The 17064-nt window shown below is 38.0% G+C and overlaps 1 long non-coding RNA gene across 2 annotated transcripts in view; it reads left to right on the forward strand.

Moving 5' to 3' along the window:
• The window catches only part of LOC144603527 (uncharacterized), a 53388-nt gene that overhangs the window by 12667 nt on the left and 23657 nt on the right, over nt 1–17064 (forward strand). The window contains exons 2-3 of one of the 2 annotated variants that reach the window (XR_013548634.1): nt 1774–1851; nt 13833–13939. This is a non-coding gene — a long non-coding RNA (uncharacterized LOC144603527). Of the gene's footprint in view, nt 1–1773; nt 1852–13832; nt 13940–17064 lie in introns of those variants that run through there. The other variant, XR_013548633.1, reaches the window with a different exon arrangement.

The raw sequence follows: 17064 nt of genomic DNA on the forward strand, positions 1-17064 counted from the left end.
GGTATTAATTTACATCAGTCTGAAGAAGGGTCTCGACCCGAAACGTCACCCATTCCTTCTCTCCTAAGATGCTGCCTGACCTGCTGAGTTACTCCAGCATTTTGTGAATAAATACCTTCGATTTGTACCAGCATCTGCAGTTATTTTCTTACACTACAGGATAGCACAGGATGAGGCTATTTACCCGAGATTTTTTTACCATTCTGTGAGTTTAACTCAAATTTTCCTACTTTTCTTTTTATTCCTTAAAATTTTATTAAACAATCTTAGGTTTAAAATCAACAGCTAACCTGGAACAGACTTCCAAATTTTTATCACCGTCTAATTTCTTAACTTTACTTTTGACCGATGTTGTTCTAATTATAAATTTCCCCAAGGCATGTTGGTTGATAGGTTTACATGAAAGGACATAGAGTGCTGGACTAACCCAGGGATTCAGGCAGCATCTCTGGAGAACGGGGAGAGGTGATGTTTCGGGTCGAGATACTTCTTCAGACGTCGCGACCCAAAACGTCACCTATCCATATTTTCCGTAGATGCTGCCTGAATCCCTGTATTTCTCGAGCACTTTGCGTCCTTTTGTGTAAACCCGCACCGACAGTTCCTTGTTTCTAACCTATTGATTGGTAGGTTAATGACTAGTTTAAATAACCTCTAGTGGAGGTGAACAGGACCAGAATCATGGAGTTAATGGGTAACGTGAAAGAGGGCAGGTTACAGGGAAATAAGTGAGGAAATGCTTTGAGCGCCAATGTTGACCCCAGGGCCAAATGAAGGCTAACTATGTTGTAGAAGGGCATAAAGACATCCCTTGAAAATTTGAATCAGATAATCTCAACCTTCGGGGCAATCTCTGGTTACTGAGATATCTATCCTGTTTCCACCACGCCTGTGTACCATTCCTTAGATATGCCACCCAGAACTGCTGAGGGATTCTGAATGGATTTTCATTATAACTTGTACTACTGTTATATAACTTGTAACCAGTTGTACTCGAGTCCTTTCAGTGTGGTGGCTACCTTTCCATTGGCCATTTTTGATTTTTCTTTTAATAATAATAATAATAATAATAATAATTTAATGATCTTTCTCTGTGAACCTCACTTTTTCTTTAGACCATCGGCTTCCACTTTGTTGTCTTGTTGCTTTTTTTTCGTATGGCTGTATGGTAATTTGCATATCACTGTACCTTAATTGGCACATGTGACAATAAAAGACCTTTGAAACCTTCTAGCTTTTTTCCTGGTTTTGAAAATACTCTATTCTACATATGTATATATTGAAAATCTATTGCCACAGTTTGCCCATTTGCTTAGTCTGCTAATATTTTTGTGGTTCAGTGGTTTAGCATCCCAGACAGGGAAGTTACTCTTTCCTCCAATAAAACTGTATGTTCATAAGGGCATAACTTCCTTTTAAGAGGAGGTGACTAGTGTTATTCTGTTTTCACAGCATTTTCCACGATTTTCAGATTATGGTGAAAAGGAGGATTTGATATAGCATCTTGCATCAATGCCTTGTCAGAGGTACAGGGCACTGTACAGGAATAACGTTGGTGAGATCGCTTCAGACAGGCTTTGTTGCATGCAACTTGTTACAGCTAAAAAGAAAGTACAAAGTAGAGACAGAAGCCAAATAAATATTTTGGAAGAAAGACAGATGCTGAAACTGGAAGAACCAAAAAACAAATTAAATGATTAAATAACTTTATCATCTCCTCTATGCAAATATTTAAATTCCTTACTAATTTTGCAATTTTTCTTCTGTCTACAGGAGGGAACACAAATGGGCAAGTTACTCTGATTTGATAATTCTATTGCATCTGCGTCCAAAATACAATCATAATTCCAGGTATGATTACTTAAGTATCATTATTTGCTTTTGTTTCAGTGTTTAGTTGGAAGTTTTCAAGGCAAATTTCATGAGTACAGAGAGGATGCATTGTATGTTCATTAACAAACTGTGTTAATAGGGGGTGTAATTTCTTCACCTGCTTGTTTCAAGACAATGTTTCACAGGATGCTCTGCCAGCTGGGTGCACAGTCCTGGGGATACAATGATGGTTAAAATAATTAATTGTAGATCTTAAGCAAAAAAAGTCAAGCTGCTTTGCACAGAACCCATTTTCAAGTCATACTATGCATTATTTTGGATATGGTACTTCACAAACTGAACATGCATGTGGGTTTGATTATTTTCTCCTCCCTACTCCATTCTGCCTTCTGCAGGATTCACACTCTCCTTGATGGGTTTTCACATCACTCACACATCCTTAGAACTTTCCCTGCAACTGTAGGAAGTGTTACACCTCCTTCCTTGCTGTCATTTGGGGACCTAAGCTACCCTTCCAGGTGAGGTAGGGAATCACTTGCACCACCTCCATCTTTGTCTATTGCATTCAGTGCTCTTGATGTGGCCTCCTCTACATCAGTGAGACCACTTTGCTGAGCACATGCTTTCTGCTCACCATGGCCTTCTAGTGCTCCCAGCCACAAGCTAATTTAATTCCACTTCCCTGTCCCACACCAACCTGCCCCATCCTCCTTCACTGCAAGTTGAGGCGAGATGCAAACAAGAGGAACTGCACCTCATAATCTGGCTAGTCTACAACCTGATGGCATGAACATTGAATTCTCCAATTTCAGGTAACTTGCTTCCCCTCTGTCCCGATCTCTATCTCCCTTGGTCCTTTTACACCCACTTTCACCTTTTCAATCCCAGCCCCCAAGACCCATATCTTTCCCACCCCCCACCAATTCCATCTTTCCATCACCCACACACTCCTCCCACTGGATCCCATCAGCCCTCCTCCCCTTCTCCAATCCATAGTTCCCATCTGTCCTGCCTCCCTCATTTGGATCCATATCTCACCTTCCTTTCCTATAAGATTTCATCATCTGCAGCACCCACCTGGCTTTGTTGCCTTCACCTATTGACCTCTCGGCCCTTCTTGCTGACCATCTGCCAATCAACCCCTTCTCATCTGTATTCACTGATTGCTTGCCAGCTCTTGTCCTAAACTGCACCTCTTTAGACTGCCTATCTCCTCTACTCTTTCAGTTCAGATGTAGGGTCATGAACTGAAATGGTGAATATTCATCTCCCTCCACAGATACAGAGCCCCTCAAGCAGATTATTTGATGCTCCCTATGTCCCTATTATTCATGGTGTGTGTCATACCCTTATTATTACCTTACATTTATTAGGATTAAATTCCATTACCATTCTTGAGGTTACAGTCTCAGGTTTACTTCCAGTGCTACGTGCTAACAAATACCAAAACTGGAAGATATAATGGATGAATGCATGGCGGAGAGGATGGTGCAGGAGGTTTAGATTTCAGAGACATTGACACCATTTATAGAGCAATGGTGGAACAGTCCAAATCGGATGAATTGTATGCCAGCAGAGTAATACTGACATGCAAGAGTTATGAGAGTAAGGGTTATGACAGCAAGGGACTTCAAATCCCCCAACATTACCTGAGCAGGGATAAGCAGGTAATTACAGGTCTGTGATCTGTCCGTAGCTATTGGGAAAAATCTGTGGGACAGGATTAACCTACACTTGGAAAGGCAGGGGTTAATCAAATGTTTTGTTAGGAGGTGATCTTGTCTGACCAATTTGATTGAACTTTACAAATAAGTAACAAAATGTATTGATGAGGGCAGCGTGTATGATATAATCTGCATGGACTTCAATAATGGTCTTTGCCAAGGTCCCACATGGAAGTATGGTTCAAAATATTAGAATCCAAAATATTTGGATCCAAAATTAGCATAATAATGGAGGTAGAAGGTGATGGTCGAGGATTGATTTTAGTGAATGGAAGCCTGCGTCCAGTGGTTTGCTATTTCAAATGCTGCTGGGACCACTACTGTTTGTTATAAAATGTAGTAGAAACGATGGGTAAGTATGCAGATGGCATGAAAAATCAGTAGTGCTGCTGATAGTGAGAAGGGTGGGGTACAGGCTGATACTGGTCAACTACTAATGGTCAATTGGGAAAAAAAGTAATTCGTTTTTTTGGTATAATCTTCCTGCTGCAAAATAAAGACTAAGTTCCATAAAAGGATAAATAGACAATGGCTGCTTTTACAATGTTTTACTGGCTCCTACTATCTTGATCTTTTTTTTACTGGTATAGATAATGTAATTTTACTATCCTTAATAATCAGGAGTCATTAAAAAAACAGTAATAAACACAAGGCCAATTAAATGTGATATGTTTATGACAAATTCAGAAACCTTCAGTTGACCACAATTTAAAACTAAGTGTTTGAATTCTTGTCTGTTGTGATTCATGCTGTCAAAGAGGACGCAGCTTGTTAAATGTCTGTGAAATTCAATTTATAAATAAGGCAAGCTGAGAAGGGGAACTTTGCTTATAATTCTATCTGTCCAGTGTGTGCAGCAAAAACTTTATTTCCCACCATTTTCTGTGTTTAGATTTCTGGCATTTGCAGTTTTTTCCAATTAATATGTTTGGTTTGGTGGGTTATGATATCAAATTAATCTGATTTTGAATTGAAACCATCTAAATGGAACACACCTACATTTCTTTATGAATCATGAGGTGCAATATTACTGGTCTGAATTGTAGGGTATCATTGAACTCGTTTGAGTCATGCACTGAATTTATTTTCAAAATGAATCACGGTCCTTGACACTGATTTTTTTCCCCAAAATCTAGTTTTGTGTAAAGAACAGTCCAAGAATAAGTTGCAAATATTATATTTGTTGCTTTTGCTTGGTCTTGTTAAGATCAGATGCTATTGATAAATTACAAGCTTTATCTTCGTGCTTTAGTCATGGCATCATGGAATCAACCAGCTTGGAAACAGACCCTTCAGCCCAACTCGCCCACACCCACTAACCTGCCCCATCTACACTAGTCCCATTTGCCTGCATTTGGCCCATATCCATCTAAACCTATCCTATCTATGTACCTGTCTAAATGTTTCTTAAACATTGTGATAGTATCTGCCGCATCTACCTCCTCTGGGCAGCTCATTCCTTATATCTACCACCCTGTGTGAAAAATTGTTGCCCCTCATGTTCCTATTAAATCTATCCTCCCTCACCTAAACCTATGTTTTCTGGTTCTCGATTCCCCAACTCTGGGTAAAAGACTCGATGCATTTACCCTATTTATTCCTCTCATGATCTTGTACACTTCTACAACCTCTTGTACACCTCACCCTCTTGCGCTCCAAGGAACAAAGTCCTAGTCTGCTCAACCTCTCCCTATAGCTCTTGAATCCTGGCAATATCCTCGTAAATCTTTTTTGCACCCTGTCCAGATTAACAACATCTTTCCAATAACAGGGTGACTAAAACTGAACACAGTACTCTAAATGTGACCTTACCAATGTTTTGTACAACTGTAACATGACCTTCCAACTTCTATACTCAATATGTGTAGGAAAGAACTGCAGATGCTGATTTAAATCGAAGGCAGACACAAAATGTTGGAGTAACTCAGCGGGACAGGCAGCATCTCTGGAGAGAAGGAATGGGTGACCCTTTTGGGTCGAGACCCTTCTTCAGACTGAGGAAAGGTCTCGACCCGAAATGTCACCCATCCCTTCTCTCCAGAGATGCTGCCTGCCCAGCATTTTGTGTCTACCTTGTATACTCAATGTGCCAAAAGCCTTCTTGACTTTCAAGGAACTATGTACCTACCCCCCTAGATCCCTCTAAATCCTAATTTTGTCGAGACATGCAACCTTTTTTTTTAACTAGGATTCATTGGATTGTGGTTAGCCTACGTTTATATGTTAACCTGTAGCACCATTAATGCTAAACCAGCTGAGATTAATTAGCACAGCTTGAAACTGGCAACGTTCTCGTCTAAGTGGCTCACCATTACAACAGTATTGAAGGATACAAATTGCCATCAATCCAAATATTAATTTTGGTCCACAATGCACTTTTCTGATGTATTTAAAACAATAAATTGCTTGTAAGTATTTATTAATCCATCTACAATCTTTGACTTGGATTATTATCTCTATCAGATGAATATTATTCTGAATCTCATTCTTATGCTTAAGATTAGGCTAGCTGATGGCAAATCAGTCATCAATGTCAATGATTACTTTTAATCAAAACTTGCTCCCTTGTTTTGAGCCAAACAAAATTATCAGTAAATGATAAGTGAATGTTTCATTGTTATCAAGTTTAAGTAGATTTTAAAGATTTCAGCAGAAGTTTAAAAGTGCTTAATATTATACAAATTTCCAGCACTTGAAGATGTTTTCACAAATTATGTTTGGTCTTTTGGAGTAAATAAGTTGCACAAAAATCCTCTAACAAATAAAGAACTACCATAAATACCACACAAGGTACAATGAGATCACTTCTATGAGTAGGCTGTATGTGTTGTTTGTAAGAGTCCACTTGCGCAGATTTATCTGTTTCGATTATAGTGCTGTAATGACCTTTGGAAATGCTGGAAAATAGCCTTAATAATCTCGAATATGTATTGATGTTTTTCCATAATAATGTTGTTCTGACAATCTGGTTTATCTAGCCTGCATTCTAGTTACTGTCTGTACCGCTTTTAATAGGAGGCCAGAAAATGTTATCTACAAGATTTCAATATGTTGGTTTTTCTAGAAAGCTAGTGAATTATTATTATTATTCATGTATTGGGAAACAGCTTATTAGCATATTAATTATCTGGCATTCCAGCCTTTTTATTTAATTTATCTGTAGAATGCTCATAAAATCTACAGCATTAACATGTAGTTTGTTACAAAAAGTTAAAAAATCTGAAAGCAATGTACCGCTTGCCCCTCTAGCAGTAACAGTTTAGATTACACAAGTCGCAATGTGGAGTTTTTTGTTCTTCCCATGAATAATAACTGCTACTAAGAAACTATGGTTGTGAAATACACAATCTCTACCACATCTACCTTCCCAGGGAAATAGAGAATGGGCAATAAATATGGACCTGCCAGCATCATTAAAATCCAAAGTGTAAATTTAGAATAGAAATAGTAGCCATGGTTCTAATCTAGCACTATCAGGACTGGGTGGGCTATAAATTTTATTGCATAGCAAATATTTATTGATATGACAACAAGTGAGACATGTATGAAGACGATGTAACAGGAGCTTCAGCCCTTGAACTTGTCCAAAAGTACTGTACTCCATGTGAACAAGAGCAGAAGCTGTAGAGTGAATGAATAACTAGCCACAGCTATTTGGTATAAGGGTCAATTCATGCTGGGGGAGTGAAAGAGAATATCGTGGTGGGTGGAGGGTATAGGTAGGGAGATGCACACTGTTCTCTGCAGCTGCATGTGTGATTCCTGAAGGATATTGCCTGTCTGGAACCAGACTGATGGATACAGTCTTGGAATTGCAGAGGACTGGACCAGGCCTGAACAGATCAATTTGTCATATTCCATTTGTCACGCTGCACGTGGGCTGTAGTGATGTGGATAGAACAAAGAAACATATTCTGAAGCTGTCAATGCAGTTGGGGTCCAAATTAAAATGCAGAACCTCTCTGGCCAAATTCTATTGTTTACTATCTAGGCAAGATGCAAATTGGCTTGGGTAAATAAGATCAGAGAACTGAATAAGTGATAGACAATAGACAATAGGTGCAGGAGGAGGCCATTCGGCCCTTCGAGCCAGCACCGCCATTCAATGTGATCATGGCTGATCATTCTCAATCAGTACCCCGTTCCTGCCTTCTCCCCATACCCCCTGACTCCGCTATCCTTACGAGCTCTATCTAGCTCTCTCTTGAATGCATTCAGAGAATTGGCCTCCACTGCCTTCTGAGGCAGAGAATTCCACAGATTCACAACTCTCTGACTGAAAAAGTTTTTCCTCATCTCAGTTCTAAATGGCCTACCCCTTATTCTTAAACTGTGGCCCCTTGTTCTGGACTCCCCCAACATTGGGAACATTTTTCCTGCCTCTAACGTGTCCAACCCCTTAATAATCTTATACGTTTCGATAAGATTTGTTTAGGAGAAATGGTTTTCAGTTCATGGAGCAATGTACAGTGTATGAGTATTGGGGAAAGACAATATTGGGAAGAGGTTTAGTTAAGTTGGAGCCAGCATTCTGGTGAACTGAATAGCAAGGGCTGTAAATATTGAGGTGAGAGTACTGGAGAAGGGAAATTTCAGAAGTGTCTATGGAGCAAATTGGACAATGACAACTAGAGACTATCAGGAAGGGGCAGCGCATTCAAACACATGAGTATTCCTTCAATTAGATTCAATGTTAGGAAAAAAAATGTTTAAAGTTAAAATTGAATGCATACATCATTCATAGCAAGATGAGTGAATTACTGACAGATGGAAATAATTATGTGTGATGTCATAGTCTGTGCAGAGATGTGATTGCAAAGTTAATTAAATATTCCAGGGTACTTTAGGGGAGATTGGGAAAATGGTATTGGGGCAGGCAGGTTGTGCTGTTGAAAAATAGATTAAAGACTAAAGAGTGGAAAGATCTTAGCTCAGAAAATCAAGAACAGAATCGGTTTGGCTGGAACTCAGAAACTGCAAGGGGCAGAAAAAGCGAAGCAAGGGGTAGGAACATCGGTTTGAATTGTGTGTAGGTCCCGAACAATCATGGTAGTGCACAGTATAGTAGAAATAAGGAAATTAAAGGTGAAATGTAACAAGGGTAATACAATAAGTATAGGGACATCAATCTACATATGGACTGGGCAAATCAAATGATCAGAAATAGCGTGGAGGGTTTGGAAAACGTTCAAAAGAGATTTACCAGGATGTTGCCTGGATTAGAAAGTATTAGCAATAAGGAGAGGTTGGACAAACATGGATTGATTCTTTTGGACATCAGAGGCAGAAATGGAAACCTGATAGAAGGTGATACAATTGTTAGGCATATAGAGAGTAGACAATCAGAATCTTTCTCTCCCCAGGGTGGAAATGTCAAAGACTAGAGGGCATAAGCCCAATCATGCCAAAACACAAAGTGCGAATGGAAAATTTGAAGGAGATGTCTGAGGCAATCTTTTTTTACAGAGTGATAGATGCCAGGAACTTGCTGCCAGGGTTATGATGGAAACAGATGCACTAGTGGCATTTGTGTCTTTTAAATAGGCATAACAAGCGAGGGATATAGATCATTTGCAGGCAGAAGGGATTACTTTAATTTAGCATCATCTAATTTGCAGCACAGACGTTGTGGGCCGAAGAGGATGCTCCTATGCTGTATGTTTTATGCAGGTGAGGCTGTGATTCACGTTGAAATCCCCAGTTACTGCTGAAAACATTTGTCCTAGGGTTACTTTTTAAATGCATTGAATTGCATGAGATTGTGGTATGTTTGCTTTATATATAAGTAACATCCATGGCACTGAAAATTAATTACCATAAATTTGGTCTCATTTCTTTATTTGTTTTCGGAGATTTTAAATGTCAATTTTAGAATGTAATTTTCCATCCCTGCCTCTCTTTTCTCAATCTTTCCTTAAGTTGTAATTCATTCTCTTTGATTCACCGTCCTTCTCATCCGTTGGGCTGCTTATTTAAAAAAAAAATCATATCATTGGTTATAGAGTCGTACTGAGTTATGGAGCTATGTTGTTACTTTAGTTGATTTATTGGGGACAGGCTTAGGCTTGCCTATGTTGATCCACTGCACATATATGAATAATGACCACTTGAGCGAGTGACTGAAGAACACCCAATATCCATTGAAATGTAACCCTGCAAGAATGAACACCTTCAGGAAGGGAGGAGAGACAGTTGGCCAGAAAATAGAAAAATATTCTGTTAAACTTTACAGAGCCTGTGTTTTGGCATGATTGGGCTTATTTTGTTCTTGTCTTTCTTGGCTGCACTTGGAGTACTCTGCATTGTGCCAAAATCCTCATCTTCTAGGGACATTGTAAATGAAGCAGGATTGCAAGTTAACCATTTCTTCCCTTAACTTTGATTCTCCACAGACCTTTTTGTCATGAAACATTGGTATCTGCCTGTGTAACCCATTCAAAGTTACCTCAACATTAGAACCAGATTATAATGGCCTGTTTATAAACAGATATAAACATCCCTCAAACATGTTATAAAAGTGCTTCATTTCTCCTGCTCCAGCACTTGATAGTTCAATGTGTGAGTGCTATTTGTGACCTATAATGAGTGGACCTAAACTGATTTTGTTATATTCAAGCATTCAGCTATCCATTATAATACAGGTACACCATTGATTTTCCGGCAACTGATAGTCCAGCACCTCCTTTAATTTGGACAAAATTACGAGAGCACATTTGAGATTCCTGTGACCACGAGACTAGTTCTCTGGGTGGCCGCAGATGGCATTGCATGATATAAGACAAGGTAGAACTGTTGAAACAAGTAGACCGTGGTGTTTCTGTGCGTTTTAATATTTGTTTTAAGTTTCTTTAAGTCCCGCTTTAGGGACACGGGAGGGGTATAATTTAGTTTCACCTCATTTATTGTCACATGTACCGAAGTACATTGAAATGCTTTTTTGTTGCATGTTATCCAGTCAGCAAAAAGACTATACATGATTACAATCAAGCCGTCCACAGTGTACAGCTACAGGATAAAAGGCAAAAACATTTAGTGCAAGATAAAGACCAGTAAAGTCCGATTAAAGATAGTCCAAAGAATCCCCAATGAGGTAGATGGTAGCTCAGGATTGCTCTCTAGTAGGTGATAGGATGGTTCAATTGCCTGATAATTAGTGGGCCAGAGGTGTATTGTTGAATTAATATTATGTGACCTCTGTTGGTCCGGCAAAATGATTAGCCCAGCAAGTCTCTGAAACCAAGGGGGCCGGAAAATCATATTTTTGTTTTTAGTCTAGAAAGGATTTTTAAAACATGTATTCAGTGACATTAATTTGGCATACAAAGAGCCAATTGCAAGAAAGATGAAAGCTGTCCAGGATGTTAATTGAAGCCTTATTTGGAATATTCATAAAAGTAATCATCAATAAAATATTACACATAATTGCACACCATATCAGTTTCAAGTAACTGGTGAGAAATTTAGCATGCATACACAGATACTTACACCTCAAAATTCATGCTGTATGCCCAGAATGAAGGCAAATATATGGTAGTTAAATAAATAACGCAATTGGTGTTAGTTTCAGAAGTAATAATATTGTTATTCAAGGTTTTAGCTTTAACTTTGACCCTGAAACATTGGACTGAAGTTGCATGAGACTATCAAAGTTCACCATTATAATGGAAGAAATTCTACAGCAACATCTGGTACAGTAAGCGCCTTTGTATCTTATCCAGAATAGTGTTCAGAAATTAGTGAACTGATAAGAAGAGAACTTAAGTTGTTTATTAATTATTCTCAATGCAAATGGTATAAAGCCAAAGATTTATGCAGCACCTTTCACATCCATATTTAGAAAATCCTAAAGTGCTTTCTTGACCATGCTTTGTTAAATGTGATGTAAATTAGCATTTAACAGCAGGCTTAGCTATAATTGATAGCATCATAGGTTGCTGAAATGTTGATAGAAGTGATTCAATATATATTGAGTATATATTCAGTATATTGAGTGGACTTTGACATCTGGTCTACCGGGATACCAGCTTGATTGCTGATAAATTGCTGTTACAGAATGGATGAGAACAAAATCAAGATAACAAATTCAAAGTATATGGAGATGGAAAAGCAAGGAAATTTGCCAAAAGTTGTTTGGATCCGAGGTGTCCTTACCCAGCTTAAGATTTGCAACAGTGCATACTTTTCTCCAGATCTTACATAAACATTCAGAGCTTGTGGAAGAATTGAACAGTCTCAGCAACCAGTTGCTTGTTATGGCTCAAATTTCTATATCAGTTCAATGTGTCTATTTGTTATGGACTGCAAACTTGCCAGCCTTCGTGTTATTGCTGGTCTACATTTCGGCCTCTGATCTGGCGATTTACATTTTCTGTCCTTCTCGCTTCAATTTCCCTTTCTGCTGTGTGTTTGGAAAATTTGCCGATTTCAAGCAATTGGTTTGCTACCTTGGTTAGCTGTTGTATTGTAGTCATAGTCATTGAAGTCATAGAATCATATAGCAGGAAACAAGCTATTCGGCCCAACTCATTCATAACAACTTGTCGCCACCCTTCTGTATTAAGTTCATCCCTCAGCACTTGGTCCATAACCTTCAATGCCTAAGTGATTAAAATGCTCATCAAGCCATTTAAATGCTCTGAAAGACCCAGTTTAACCACTCTCTCAGGCAAGGCATTTCAGACACTTGCCACTCTCTGGGTGAAGATGGCCTTCCTCATATCTAATGTAAATCTCACTCACTTTACCTTAAATCTATGTCCAGCAATTTTATCTGTCTGTAATATGGAGGGGAAAGGTTTCTACAGGTTACTCTATCCATACCCCTCACAATTTTATATACCTTAATCATGTATCCCTTAACTCCTGCACTCCAGGCAGAACAGACCTAGCTTTTGCATTCTCTCCTTATAACTGTACTGTTCCATTCCACACAACATCCTGGTGAATCTCCTCTGCACTCTTTCCAGCACTATCACATCCAATCCTATGGTCTCAGCAAGTTAGAGCATAACTTCCCCATTTCTGTATTCACTGCCTTGACAAACGAAAGCCAATATGTCTTCTTAATCATGTTATCTACCTGTGTAGCCACCTTCATGGAGTTATACATATGTATTCCGTTATTTTATTTTTCCTCATTCATCCCTAAGATCCTTTCATTTATGGCATATGTCTTATGTCATTTATGGCATATGTCTTAGCTATTGAGGCTATTATGTTCCAAAAATGCATCACTCACATTTTCCTGAATTAAAAGCCATCTGCCATTTTTAAGCAGGCCTGAGACTATGTGGGTTTTCAATTGATGTTCCCTTTTCCTCTCTCATAAAAGATGTATGAGTTGGTAGGTTAATTGGCCACTGTAAGTTTTTCCTAGTGTGTAGGTAAGTGGTAGAGTCAAGAGAGATTTATGGGAATATGTGGAGAATAAAATAGGAAAAGTGCTGGACTAGTATAAATGTGTGCTTGGTAGTTTGTGTGTTTTCTTTAGGCCGAAGGTCTGATTACCTGTTCTATAATTCTATGCCTCTATATTGCACCTTGACTCTATTCTGTCATTCAAAATTATTACTGCTGATCCCGTCCTACAAGTCCCCTTTCCTACCTGACCCCACATCCTTGTTTCCCTTTATCCATCAGTCTCTACCTTGAATATTGTAGCATAATGCTTGTTTTCTCCTTGAACCACAGCTCCCTCATTCCAGGAATCAATCTAGTGATTCTGTGGTAGAATTTCAGTCAGTATATATTTCTTTAGAAGGCAGAAAGAAACCTGCAGTTTTCCAGGTGTGGTTTCACCAAACCACTAAATAATCTTTCTTTTTCATCCCGACAAACCTTCGCATGGAAGCCAACTTAAAATTTGCTTTCCTCGTTGTTTATTTAACTTGCATGTTAACCTCTTACTACCCATGTATAAGATCCCACCCTGAATATTACTTTTCACTCATTATTCACCGTTTAAGAGATTCCATTTAACAAAACTGAATAATTTCATATTTTTTACATTATACTACTTCTGCCGACTTTATATTCACTTACTTAATATTCCTATTAACCTTTCGCAAATATCTTGCATTTACTCACAGATCACCTTTGATCATCAGGATATCTGCATACATTTCATTCTATTTTCAACATGGTGATTCACATAAATTGTAAAGAATTGCGAGATTTCTGATTTCTGCCGGGTTTCAACCTAGAAAAAGTCTATTTATTCTCACTTGTGATATTTTGTTTAATAATTCCATGTATTCATGATCCTTCTTTTCTTAGTGTGACACTTGCTACCTTCCACACCCAGGAACTGGGAGAATCTAGGACATTTTGGAAGATCCCATGAACACGTTCACTTTCTCTGATGCCACCTCTTTAAAATCCACCGAGTTATTTTGTTGGATATTGATCCCCTTTTATCTCTTATTCACAAAATGCTGGAGTAACTCAGCAGGTCAGGCGGCATCTCAGGAGAGAAGGAATGGGCTTCTCTTGAGCATTTTCTCTATGATGTTAACTACTTTAACTCCTTTGCTGTCCTTTGATTCTTAGCTCCTATTATTGTGCTTTTTGTTTCTTTACTAACAGACTAAAATAATCCCCCCATCTTTCTTTCTTCTCCATTATATTTTCACTTTCCACATATAAAGTCAATGTGTTAGACATCACCGACTCGTTCACACCGACCAAGTTGCCTACCTGAGCTAATCCCATTTGCCTATGCTTGGCCCAGATCCTGCTAAACCCTTCCTATCCATGCACCTGTCCAAATGTCTCTTAAAATTATCATTGCAACAATGTCTACCACTTCTTCCAACAATTTGATCCACATACCTACCATCCTCTGTGTGTAAAGGCTGTCCCAAAATCTTTGGCCTCTCACTTTAAATCTATGTCCTCTAGGTTTTAGATGTCCTTACCCTGAAAAGAACTGATCGTTCATATCATTCATGCCCTTCATGATTTTATATACTTATATAAGGTCACCCTCCGCATCCCTGGAAAACATGGATAGGTGAAGTTTTGGGTCGGAACCCCACTTCCTTGTTTCTACCGTAGTGCCAATCATCCATAAATCAAAAACTTTTCTGCCGCACTGTTCCTTGACCCACACATTTAATTCAATGATCCATTATTTGCTAATTTGCATGGAATTTGATCAGAAATTTGCCATTGGATATAATAGTGTTGAATATTTAATGTGGCTATCATTATTTATTAACAGAAAGGCTTGTTCTTGATTCTGTTGTGCAACATAACATCTGTAGAAACGGTTCTGCATTGAGTTTACTGTATTTCCACAGTTCTGATGAGAGTAACCATCACACAGAAAGCAGTCTTATTTTGATGTTACAATAGCTATATTGAACCATTTAGATCTGTCTCTAAATATTTTGTTGACATTTAAAAATATTAGATCTTTTAATTAGTTCATTTCATTTGAAGTTCATTTTAGTTCATTTGATCATTTCCAGACATCCATAATTCTCTAATTTTATGTTACGCAATGTCGCCGTTCAGTTTTGGTGTGCATAGCATTTTCATAGCAATTTCCAATAGTTCTTAAAGATTTAAATTATTTCCAGGGGAAAAATGTTAAGCTATGTAAATAAAGCAAATAACAACATATCTGTACAATGCAACAAGGGAAATAGCACAGAAAAATGTTTTTCTTTGTGTGTGGTTATTTATGTTATAACATATTTTTCCTATGTTTTGTAGTTTGATTGTGCATGATCTTCGTGAGTAAAGAACTATTGTGACTTACTACTCTAATTGTTTTTATTAGACTATAATGGAGAAGGAAATTCATTGTATTGCACATACAATATGGGTGGCACTGTGGCGCAGCTGGTAGAGCTGCTGTCTCACAGCACCAGAGACCCCGGTTTGATCCTGACCTCAGGTGCTATCTGTGTGGAGTTTACCTACTCAATAGTCAAAAGTGTTTTATTGTCATATGTCCCGAAACGGAAAAATTTACTTGCAGCAGCACACCAGATATGTTAACATTGTACTCTGTATACATATAAAAATAATGCTCCCAGGTCTATGTAGTTCAGAGTTTATTTGGTGGTTGTAGTGTTTATTAGTGCAATGGTTGTAAGGAATATTGAATCAAGAAATGTTCAACATCTGCACTTTGTTTATCCCTAGTCATTTTATTGTTTTAAAGTCATTTTGATCATTACAAAAATAGAAAAAAGGCTTGGTGTGAAATTATCAGTGCTAATTGTGCGCTGTCAACTAATTGTAATTTGATTTCAAATCTCTCAGCTGTGACAAAGTATTATGCATATTATCAAGCTCTTCTGATACTTTTTATTTCAAGGTCTTTGAATGCGAGCACAGTTAAGAGAATATACTCTCTTTCTGCAATACTATAAACTATCTTCATTTAAATCACATTGATGAAGATGAAGAGTCATAGGCACCCGAAATTATTGCAACTGATTGGTGCCATTTTGTTATAAACGTGCTAATTACCACTTTTATTAGTGCCGGTACATTAAATGATAACATCTATGCTTGTGCCTTTGCAGCTATCATGGATATCCTTGGTGTTTAATGAACTGCTTGTCAGGTGCATAAATTTTGCCTGATTATGTATTTAAGTTGATTTACAGCCCAGCTTGCTGTTTACGTATAGTATGGCTCGTGGGACTCAGTGCTCCATAATATTTAACCTGCAATGTCCCAATTGATTTATTTAAGTCAAAACACATTTACTCTGGCAGTTCTGAACAATGAAGTGGACAGAGATTTGCTTTCAAAGCTGACAATTCTGATTTAGAAGTGGTCACTTGGAGATTTTAGTTGTAATTTTTAAAATTTCAACATTTAAATTGAAATAAGATCTGTATATATATAAGTGTGTGTGAATTTATTTCACATATATATTTGTCCAAGTGGATCTACTTTAGCAATATACTGCATACTTTTAGTTTCTCCCTTAATGTGTCTATGATTATTGTGAAAGCTCTTTAATCAACACCCACAATTTGTGTGATTTTATGTTCTATCCTTGAAATCATGCAGTGCAGAAGGGGCCTTTTATCCCATTATTATTTCTGGTACTGCTGCACAGGGACTCTTTTTTTTTGCACTATATAGCCTGTGCACTTTTCCTTTCAAATATTTACACAATTTTCTTTTGAAAGCCTTCACCATCCTTTCAAACCTAGCATTGCAAATCACCACTACTCAGTAAACAAGACTCATCATACGGCTTCTGATTCTTTTGTTAATCACAACGACTTGCCTTTCTGCTGCATGAAACTGTTTATCTTTATGTGTCTAATTAAAATTGTCCCATGATTTTTAAACACATACCAAATCTCCACTTAATCGTCTCTGTCCTATGGAAAACAATCTAAGCTTCTCTATTCTCACTGTTTTGCTAAATCCCTGGTACCATTACAAATATTTAGTGCCCATAATTTGAACAGTACATTTAATTTGTATTCATTCTTCCTACCAAAAAGTATCGCCTCTCATTTTCCTGCATGTA

This window comes from Rhinoraja longicauda, chromosome 20 (assembly GCF_053455715.1).
Source record: "Rhinoraja longicauda isolate Sanriku21f chromosome 20, sRhiLon1.1, whole genome shotgun sequence".
Classification (NCBI taxonomy): domain Eukaryota; kingdom Metazoa; phylum Chordata; class Chondrichthyes; order Rajiformes; family Arhynchobatidae; genus Rhinoraja; species Rhinoraja longicauda.